The sequence below is a fragment of the Protomyctophum bolini genome (assembly GCF_963924005.1).
Source record: "Protomyctophum bolini genome assembly, chromosome: 13".
NCBI lineage: Eukaryota > Metazoa > Chordata > Actinopteri > Myctophiformes > Myctophidae > Protomyctophum > Protomyctophum bolini.
The window spans coordinates 11,821,932-11,833,584 of record NC_137874.1 but is presented as its reverse complement, the minus strand read 5'-3'; positions in this window follow the sequence as shown (position 1 = coordinate 11,833,584).

The following is an 11,653-nucleotide window of genomic DNA, read 5'->3' as shown; positions in this document are numbered from 1 at the left end:
GTCAATACAATATACCCTATAGACCAGAGGCAGTGACATTACATATACATCTTGGGTATTCACACACAAACACTCTTGTTCAAGGACACACTGCATGCCTGGTCATAAACAAACACAATCATGGTGTGCATTTACATACTGTTTATATCAGTGTGCACACATTTCACACTGATATAAACAGACACATGCACACAGTGTACACAGAGTCGCAGGCCGATGGCACTCACAAGCAACGACACACATTGTATATACACACACACACACACACACACACACACACACACACACACACACACACACACACACACACACACACACACACACACACACACACAGAAATGAGAATCTCTGCAAACAATCCACAAGTGTCCTGGGTTTCTGAGACTGTAGTGCACACCAGGCCATCTGGACCAACCCCCCCCCCCCCGCCCCAACCCCTTCACTCACATGCACACGCACACACACACACGCATGCACACACACACACACACACACACACACACACACACACACACACACACACACACACACACAGTTTGTGCATGTTTCCTGCATGGCCAATATAGCGAGATAATGCATATGTCATGTGTTTAACTGCTTTTGAAGTTTACAAGGACATTGAATCCATTTAGTCAGAGATATATACAATTACATCAAATATTCCGCTGAAATAGTCATCCATCTGTGTCCACTTTAATTTGACTCTAGACCTAACGATAACCATGTACATTTTCCTTTGAGCGTTTGCCAATGCACTATACAATTAAGCTGTGTACTGTACTGTACTGTGCGTGCGTGTGTGCGTCGGTGAGGGTGAAAGATATCTAACATAATACTTCATGGTAGTTCTGTCCGACCTTAAGCTGAACCATCTCCTCTTGCCAAATGTCTGAGCGAGACAGATAATAATTGTGCACGTGACACGCACGCGCACATTCTGCGCCTGTTTGTCGGCCTACTTGTGATTATCTCTCGAGAGACTGTCACAGACAGAGAGAGACAACAGCCAGAAGTTGAAAGTCATACTTTTTTTAGGAGAAATGTGGTCTGAGCCTCCCCGGCGGCCTTTCCAGTCATCTCGATCCTCTTCCATGCTAGCTTGCCAGTACTTCCTGACCTGCATCATGTTAAAGCAGATATTATCTACTTAATGTGGATCACGGTGACCACAACATGCTACAGATCTCTGACTCTGACTTAATGTGGACAGCGTATGTGTGACATTAGTCATCTATGACATCACTCATAACAATTTAGGCATTTAGCAGACGCTCTTAATCCAGAGCGATTTACATTAAGCAAGAACAAAAAAAGCATGGGAATACATCACATAAAAACATTTATCAAAGAAAGTAACAGTGGAATATCTATAATATAGATATTCCACTGTTATATTATAATGAAACTATACATATAAACTACTATGCTATACATATGTACTATGACGTGTTATGACTACATACAATGCAATTATAGTGCTGTCTTCATAACATGCTATAAGTCTGTGTCAAATGCTATCTAAGTCTACAGAAATGCTATCTAAGGGGGTGGGGTAAGTGCTATGGGCCATGATGGAGTCTGAAAAGGTGGGTTTTCAGACTACGGCGGAAGATTGGGAGTGATGCTGCAGTTCTGACTGCAATGGGAAGTGCATTCCACAGTTTTGGAGCCAGAAGGGAGAAGAGTTTGGGACGTGTGGAGCGTTTTTAGTGAGGGTACTTCCAACTTCCCTGCGTTGGCTGATCTGAGTGCGCGGGAGGGTTTGTAGGGTTCGATCATACTTGCAAGATATGGGGGAGCCATACCATTGGTTGCTTTGAATGCCAGCATCAGAGTTTTGTATTCTGTGCGGGCACTCCGGGCAGCGACCGGGAGCCAGTGGAGGGAGCGGAGCAGGGGGGGGAGACATGTGAGAATTTTGGCTGGTTGAAGACCAAGCGAGCCGCGGCATTTTGGATCAGCTGGAGAGGCTTAAGTGCACATGCTGGTAGGCCAGTAAGGAGGGAGTTACAATAGTCGAGTTTTGACAAGACTGTTGTCTGGATTAGGAGCTGGGCTGATTCCTGAGTGAGGAACGGTCTAATTCGTCGTATGTTATAGAGTTCTAGAGTGTGAACCTACAGGATCATAACACACAGACTGGTGTTGTACTCGAGTGCGGCCTCGGTCTCGAGTCCACATTTTCATTTACCCGGTCTCGCCCATGTATTGAACTGGTTCTCCACTCGGTCGTGGAGTGTCCATTTGTCCAACTGTCCATCCACATGCTGCATTTACCTTTGAAGGGGAACACTTAGTTTGCACCCTGGCAAGCTACACAAATGCACTAAACGCGTACTTGCTGATGCCGACATGTTCCAAATTTCAGTACATCTATATTTAAACGCTGAATGATGTCCAAAACATTATCCTGGAGATCTGATAATTGTTCATTGGCTGAAATCCATCAAAAATTCACTAATGATGAAACTAATCTCCTTTTTAGGTGTGTTGCATCTTGGCTGGCCGGGCTGAAGTGAATAAACAAGCGGATTCCTGCACTAAGAATATACTGTATACAATAAGAACATGCACATCCACAACAACAGTTTCTACATCAAACCTTCCCTAATTTAAAACACTGATATTTGTATAAAATACAAAACAATACAGCTAATTGCAAGCCAAAGTCCCAAAACACACCTGACTTTATACTGTATATAGTGCAGTGTCCCATTAGACCCTAATTCATCATCCCTGTGTATAGCTAAACATTCATTCATTGTGTTTGACAGTGTTTGACAGACAGAGTATACACATCGTTTTCGCTCTGGTGTAAATCCAACCTAGAACACAGGACATGCTTTTTCCTCTGTCACTCTTTCTATTTATCGCTCAGTCTCTCTCTCTCACGTCTTCTTGGGTCTATGTCTCTCTCTCTCCTTCTCCGGTTATCGTCTCCTTTACAATCTGTCTCGGTCTGTCCTACATTAAACTAATGTTGGGCAACAGGAGATTAAGACATTAATGGAAAGACAATGGATCAGACAAAGTCGGCTACAAATTAGAATTTTAGAGGGCTGTCGCAGATTCTGGGCTGATTGGAGCTGAAAGCAGCCATCTTTTCTGGGGGAACTTCTTTGAGGTTCTTTGAGGACTGTACCTGGAATGCATTGGTAGCCATGCATGATGATGATTTTCTTTGGGGTGAATTAATCCATGCAGCTTAATTAAAAGCCAAACAGAGTTTGGTACAAAAGCTGAGGAAGATGTGCTAGTATTCTTCCACTCAACCATCAACACATCTAATTGAGGCAAATAGCTACCTAGTCAAGTATTTAAGTACAGCACTAGGGTTTCACTGCTGCTAAATATAGAGAGGTGTCGCATTTCTGCTATACAATTCAACTGTCTCTTTATTCAACGATGTCTGACGTCTGTGGGCAGGGAGGTGTGTAAATTTGTGTGTGTGTTGGGAGGGTATCAAAGAGAAGGTGTGTGCTATCACAATGTACGCGTGCGTGCGTGCATGCGTGCGCGTGTGGGAGAGGTAGAGGGAGACGGAACCAGAGGAAGGAAAAAGCACAGTAAACACTAAAGAAAATAGACACATCCAAATGAAATTAGTTAAAAATGTTGGTATATTTTACAATCCAAAGAAGAAGAAAAAGTACCCCCAAAAAAAGAAAAAAAAAGATAATAAACAAGATCCGACACAGCTAATGCTTACAATAAATACTGCAGTGTAATTAACACTCGGGAGTTTACTGTGTAGAAGATGATACACATGAGTGCAGTTGTGTTGCATGCGTTTGTTGTCTCCCATGGGAGGAGGGAGACAGGGAGTGTCTGTCTGCTGTGAAGGCCTGCAGCTGTCACAGAGCATACGCACTTCCTGACACATTTTCAGAGGTGGGGATGCGAGTCTTCCACACTAAGAGGAAAACCCTCTCATCCTGTGGATGAATTCCAACTGTGCACAATAAAACCCTGAGTATTAATTTACCCCTGAGAGTGTATACCAATGAACAACATCTGTTAACCCATTTTGGGCGGGAACCCCTTTTGATGTTCTAAACATTATGTTATAATTTAGCTATTGAAAAATGTGCCTCAAATCTTTCAGAAAATTGTCATGATTTAGAAACCCATTTTTTTTTCTTTTTCGACGCAAGGCCTGAAAGGGACATTGAGGATTTTCTCTGATCCCAGTCATACTGTATAACAGCTAAGCTTTTAAGTTTGTGGTAAAACTGACATAACAGGAAGGTCTGCCCTCCTTCAACAATTCCTGCTGGGATTCTGGGAATGTCCATGAGCAATTAAGCTTCCCAATCTCCAACAACTGTGGTAGGAGCTGGCTGAGGTCACACTTGCCTAGTGTGGGTAGTATGAAAACCAGGAAAATGGGAAAATATATAGAATTAACCCCTAGGCAGTCCTTCATGCAGAGATGATGTTCATCTTTATTCACCAAAACAAAAGTATTTACAGCTGTACTGGACAGGTGGCCCTAGCTCCTTCCACCTCCACAGTCCTACTTTGACTGCCAGGCAGTGGGAGGCCTCCCTAAATATAAAGGCTAAGCGCCTCCCACTGGAACACACCACCCTGAATTGATTCCACAATTACACCAGTACTTCATAATGTCCAGGGACAACACATATTATTCACCACATTATTATTATACATCACTTATTATTCAATCAATTAACCATATCATCTAAACAATGAGAAAGCAGGGTGCTCTAAACAAACCCTCACACCCCACAGCTGATAGTTGCTCCCTACCATGGAGACAACAAGCAATTAACAATCAAGAGTCATCCAATATACATACTAATATAATTCTCTGCAACATACACAATACATAATTCAAACTTTAGGCATTCAGTCTCAGTGGCAGGCTGAACTGCCACAACAAAGCAGTTCCTCAAAGCCACCTAAAACTAGCACCTGAAGACATTCATTTTCTATGGGTGGCCTGGTGGTTTCTATTGCATTTTGGCTGCGAGGGGCTCAGGTGTGTGGTGTATTATCTTGTCCGGCTGTGGCTGGAGATTAAATAATTCACTGATGTAGTAGATGGCGAGATGTCAAGGGAGATGTCTGGGAGGAGAATATATTGCAATCCATAAAGGAACAGATACGCCCTGCTGACATGTTTACTGTCTCCAACAGGAGAAGCTGGTGGTATTACTGCTATGGATACCCCCATCAACAGTGACAGAACAAAAGCATCACGGAGGCCCCTCTGATTGAACACTTACTCTTCCATCATTCCATGTTTGATACAGAAGCACAGCATTGAAATGAATGGAATGTCCATTCTACCGTTTGCATCTATACATTATCAAACAAGTAACCGAAATGGATGATAATGTATTCATTAAATGCAGTACATAATAAATAAAAAACATTTGCAACAGTATATTCATCCCGATGATTTCCCTCCTAAAGTCTGGCAGACATTTGTTGCCCAGAAACATAAATCCTGGGCCGGTGGCCTGTCGTTGGTGCACCATGATCACCCTACGTTTTGGCAAAATGTTTTTCTGCCTATTGGCGCCTATACCCCTGTATTGGAGGAAGCAATTCTTGCTGAACTACTGGCAAGCCAACAGTTGTACTGAACTTCCTCAGTGCATTGTCCTTTTTCCTCAGATCCTACCTACTTGGAAGTACTCAAAACAGTCACGTACAACAATCACTCACTCTCTCATCCAGTGTGTCAGTCTCCCTTCCACAGTATGACAGACTGACAGAGCACTAGTTGCCGGTCTGTTCAAGATTAGAATGACATGCATCAGGGGGTGTATTCAAATTTCAAGCATTAATAAGTATGTATTCAGCACACTCATTGCACGATTTTTACTGTCTTACTATTATGTTCATTTACATGTCACTCTGTGTGAAATGAAAATGGTAAGATCGTGATACAACATGTATCTCTCCAGCCATGCTCAAATGAGCATGATGACAGCACACCTTGCTGTAGTCAAAGTGCACGATTTGAAAACGAACAGTGTAATCACATTATAGATACTACTTGGGAACGATGCAACTTGGGAACCTAATAATACCCGTTGTCATAACACCCGTTTTAACTGTCTGTCTGTGTCCCATTGGAGATCTCTGTATCTGTCTGTCTGCCTGTGTCTGAAAAGTGGACTGGTTAAGTAATAAATAAATACTGAAACCAGATATAATCATTAAGGAAGGTTTATGCATGTACTCTGTGTACTATGTAAACTCTTCATTTCCATTTTCCACTGTTTTCTTATGTATAGGTACCATCACAAAAAACATGCAGTAATCCTGGTCTCTAAACTGCCTCCCCCTGGCCAGCCGTGGCGCCTGATGAAACTATAGATACTATACATACCATTCTGTCTGTAAATGTAATGCTTCTTTTGGCAGATGCTCACAAAAAGTGCTTCAATGGAGAGCTGCAAACCATGGACATCCACAGCACTGGCCGCTGCACTTCCTATAAGAAAGAATAAATAATCACACACATTGTTGTTTTCTGATAATAGACTAATTGTCAGTCATCAGATTACCTCCCTGACCAACCATACCAGCAAACTCCTTCTGCATCAACATACAAACGTATGACTTACACCCATCCCTGCACCATAACATATAAGCTACAGCTAAAGTATATGCATACAGCCAAAGAGTCTGACAGTGTTTGTGCAAAATTCTTCTTTACCGGTCTTGGCCCACTGCTTGACATCAAGAACCCACTGTTGTAGCATGCCATCGCTACAATGGAACTGCTCCTACAACTTCTTCAGGTTCTCTGCTACCTCCAAAGTCTTCTCTAGTGTCTGCAAAATTGCCCTGTCATAGTATTTGAAGTTTCACATGTAGCTGCTTGAAATAGTTAACCCTTTTTCATCAACATACCTTTTTGTATCTGGAAGACAAAGCAATGTGTTGTCACAGTGTGTCAGGTGAGGACCCAGAAGCAGAACCAAGCAGGCAAACTGATGCAGTCCAATATATTTATTAACATAAACTCACAGTAAAGTGTAGCAGGACAAACACAGTAACAATGATTTATAATCTGACAAGGGAACACTGAACACAGGGAGGTTTATAAAGACTAGACAAAGGTGCAACAGAACAACAATCAACACTGGGATTGGCTGGGAGACAAACAGGACACAGGTGGAGAAAACTAGTAATCACAGGGAGGTGAGACAAGACAGGCAGAACAGTAACTAGGGAAAACAGGAAACACTAGGACAAGACTACATATAACGTGTAATATAATGTGTAGGCCATTCTCTTTGCAAAGATTCCAACCAATTACATGCACAGTAAGCATATGTCAGACAGTTCTTACTAAAGAACACAAATGCAAATAAGAATGTGTTGAAAATGTTTTATGTGTAACTTTGCAGGGTAGCATGGGGATAAATAAGCTTACAGACCTGACTTTGTCATATACTTAGTGTATACTTAGTGATATACAACATGATATGTGTATGAGTGCCTATGCTGTGTACTTGTACGTGAATATACAAATGTACAGGATATGTATTGTGTACTGCCATGAACTGTAACAGACTGACTTTAGCCACTGAAGCCATCTCAGAGAGCAAGGCCACTTGCTGCTAGCCGATATTATTGTTATGTCTCAGTGGCACGTCATGAGGACACGAGGATCCAGAGCTATATATGTTTCTGTATGTGTGTAATAAATTGTGAACCTTTGGCGAGATACTGTCTGAGTGTCCCGTTATTATTGTTCTCCCGGGCCCGTCCGATCGCCGCCGTTACCACAGGAATAATTCAGTTGGATTATCACACACCACCCAGTCTGCACACACACTACCGGTCAGCCAGAACCGGACCAGGGTCCTTACCAAGAGATTACAACACTTAGTGGTCAGAGCACATCGGTACAGAAAACTGTTGACCTGCTCTACTTCTTCTCCAACGTTGTTCCTTCTTGGCATTCCACTGGATCTACAGGAAGTATGGAATTGTTTAACAGTGTGGAAACTAGCATGATAACATTTGATGCATATGCTGAGGTCACTTGGGTTGTGTGGCTAATCGTCATTTATTTTGAGAATTCAAATTAGTAAACAAAAAACAAAAATGTAAGAAGCATCACCTCGCACTTGGTATTGTGTGCTTTCGCATGCATCACTGACAAGCAATCTTTCTGTTGCTGAAGGGGTTGAAGATGACTCAGGTTCTCCGACACCTTCTCCAGGTATGGCACATATATTGGCAGGTCACATTCATTGCCAAATAAGTAGCATTCTGGAACTCTTTTTGGAGAAACATTGGATATACGAAGATTTCTCCTCTATAATTAATATTAGGGAGCATAGTACAATGAAGGGCCTGTAATCTACATCTTTTGTTATTAAACTCATCAGGATTATATAAATACTAATACCAACCTTTGAGAAGGAAGCCATGCCTACAAACAGCAATTTCAACACCTTCCTCATCCAACTTGTTGGCCTGTTTGGATGACTCTCGTGCAGCTCTCCAATGTGAATCTCCACACGCTTTCCCTGCAGTCTACCAAAGTACATAGTTGAAAAATAATGCTAGACTGATAGACCTTATGCTCCCCTCTCTGCCTTTCTCTATCTCTCTCTCTCTCTCTCTCTGTCAGACGACACAGTATTAGTCAGGGGATATTAATCAAATCTGGATATACATTTCTTACCAAGAAGTTTCTTAATGTGTTTGTAAGGGTGTCTACTAACATATCCCACATTAGTTTCTATTCAACCACCATAGGGAAATATTTGACAGTTGCTGAAAGTTGGAGTACCATCAACAACCAATATATGGCAAAATTTCATTATACTTTAAGTAGCATGTGACGTGTCAAACTAGGGGTTTTTCATGATTCTGAACACATTCCAAGCATTAGTTTACTAATCAGTAATCACCCATCACTCCTTGTGACAATTTAGCACAATATTTGACACAAGAGGATTCTGAAACAGGAACTAAACAAGAGTTCATTTATTTTAGAACTAAATGCGAGGAAGAAGGGTAATGGGAGAAGTGGAAAAAGAACACCCTTCAAGTCGGGGGCGGCGTCTGGTTGTATAGACATCTTATTCTATCAGGACACAGGAACAGAGCAGAGGGAGGGAGATGCAGTATGTGGATTTAGGCTTCAGGTCAAGGATGCTCAGGTTTCGTGAGTTGAATGAGTCTGATTGAGGCAGTTAAACACAGTCTACAGCCTTTTGATTAACATCCAAACCACTTAATCCGGGTCATGCCTCCTAAGTATCCCCTGGCAAGTAGTGAGTTGCCATGTGTCCCATGTAGGCCAGGAGCCTATCTCCTGTTTCCATAGCTTGATGCAGAATCCCCAACCTCGGACACTCAAACCCCAATGGCACTGAGCTGGTCTCTAATTGCAAAGGTGGAACAGTCAGGTCAGCAAAGGTTTCACTAGCAAGATCCACAATCGGAGGTTTACTTAAATTCCAGCACGGCTTTCTATTGTTGCAGTCTCTAATGCTGATTAAAATGTGTTCACAACAAGTTAGATTTACCCTCTTTAAGTCTTTTAGAATGATACGAATCTTCTGTGTTTGCTAGACCAGGTCTAAAGTTGCCTGGCTAATAAGCCAGACTCAATTTTCAAATCACACTGGCTTTAGCCAGGCTAGGTCTAAACTAAAGTAGCATGTCATTTGGGTTGCTTCTTGTGGTGCTCCCAAGCCATCTGGTGGTAATGGGTACCATACCAACAGGTACCATAGTTTGTGTGTATGCAAGTCCATGGTGAAATCATACAGGGAGCTATTTTAATTTGACCACTGTGGTAAGAACAGCATCATTATACAGGACTGAAAGTGATTTCAGTCCTGAAGATGAACTTAATTTGTCCACATTAATTTGTATCATTTAATCATGTAATACTTACTGTACATACAGTAGCAGTCTTTGGTTACAATTTAGGCATTTAGCAATTTTAATCGTCAAATGCACGTGTATAATGTATATATACTTTCTCTTGTGTTGCAGCAGTTTAACTATAGGAATCTTTAGGACCTCTTTAAAAGTAGATGCGGCACGATTTTCCAGCAATGATCCTTCAAACAAGGGAAGGCACAAATTCAATCACATTGAAGCAGTGAACAGAACACCTTACACCAGTAACACAAGGTATGTAACTTAAGAAACACGCCAAGACTTGCTTCATCAGACACCAAGCCAGTCATCCAGACATGTCTACAGCTCACCCATATTATGCCTAATTAATTTGCACAACAGTATCACTTGCCGACAATAAATTATCTTGAAAACTTGAATTCTCTGCACATATACTGCTTTATGCCACCAGACCATGTTGTCATCTTGTTCAACTAGGCCCACCCTTAGTAGAGATAGCTCTACTTGGCCATGCAAACAAATAGTTATTGCCTAAAACAGTCTGCATCCTTTCTTTTATGTTTTTGGAATCAGTGGGGTCAAATTGGGGGGGCTGATTAGAGTTGGCATAGCCATTTTCATTAATCTACTCACCTGGTTTGGTCTGAGACAAGGTATGCATTACGGTCCCTGATCATACAATGTCCTTCTCATGAACTGAACAGAGAATGAATAGCCTACTGGAGATATAGGACCTCACTGCATATATAAAGGAGTCTGCTTTCCCTTAGACAAAGACATTCTTTAATGAATACTCATATGTGCTGACTAAATCTGGTACTGATTAAAAGCGTTACTGTCATGCGTGGAACAGGTTGAGAAACAGCCTGGAGGACAGATGAAGCCATGGAAGTCATTTCCTTTTCAATCAATTCAATCTTCTAATTACAAACATTCGTGCATGGTCACCAAAAGAAGAGCAATGTGCAGTTACTGCAGTATGTTTCTATATTGCTATATCTATCAGTTTTGTACATTATGCAGGTTTTTTTTCTTCCTTTCCGTCTTATTAACCACTCTCCTATACCTTCTTTTCATGGGTCTTCACACCGATGTAAAATTATGTTCATATTTATGTATTCAAAACAGGCTACATACTGTATAAGTGCCTGCTGAGTAGTGTGTGTATGTGTGTGTGTGTGTGTGTGTGTGTGTGTGTGTGTGTGTGTGTGTGTGTGCGTGCGTGCGTGCGTGCGTGCGTGCGTGTACACTACAAACTTGCACATGGCATGGGTGACAGAGAGGAAAGCAAAGATTTGGGGAAATGACAAGAAAATCAATTGAGTGGCCGGCCCAGTGATTTTCTTGGAGGCATCCACTGCAGTCTTCCAGCAGACGAGCCTTTCAATGTCAATGTCAAGTTGATCTTCTTGATGTTCTTAGAGTTAAATCGACCATCTTACTTCCTCTTCTTCTCTTTCTCTCTCTTTGTCTTTAATCATCTATATTTCAGTCTCTTGCCTCTCACTCACTTTCTGTTTCCTTTCATGCTCTGTGCCTCTGTGTATCCCCTGTCTCCCCGATACATTCTCTTTATCTTTGATCACGGGGACAGCAGAGGCAGGCCTCTGACGTGTCAGTTAATGGCAAATCAATGACAGGACAATCAAGGCATGGTGTGATCAGCCTCTCACACACCACCGGATGAGCATGGCTTTAAAAGCAGCCTGCTCCTCTCCCCGGGTCATCGTCCAATAGACCGAGACCCGCGAATCAATGTAAACGCTATCATGGCCCATCT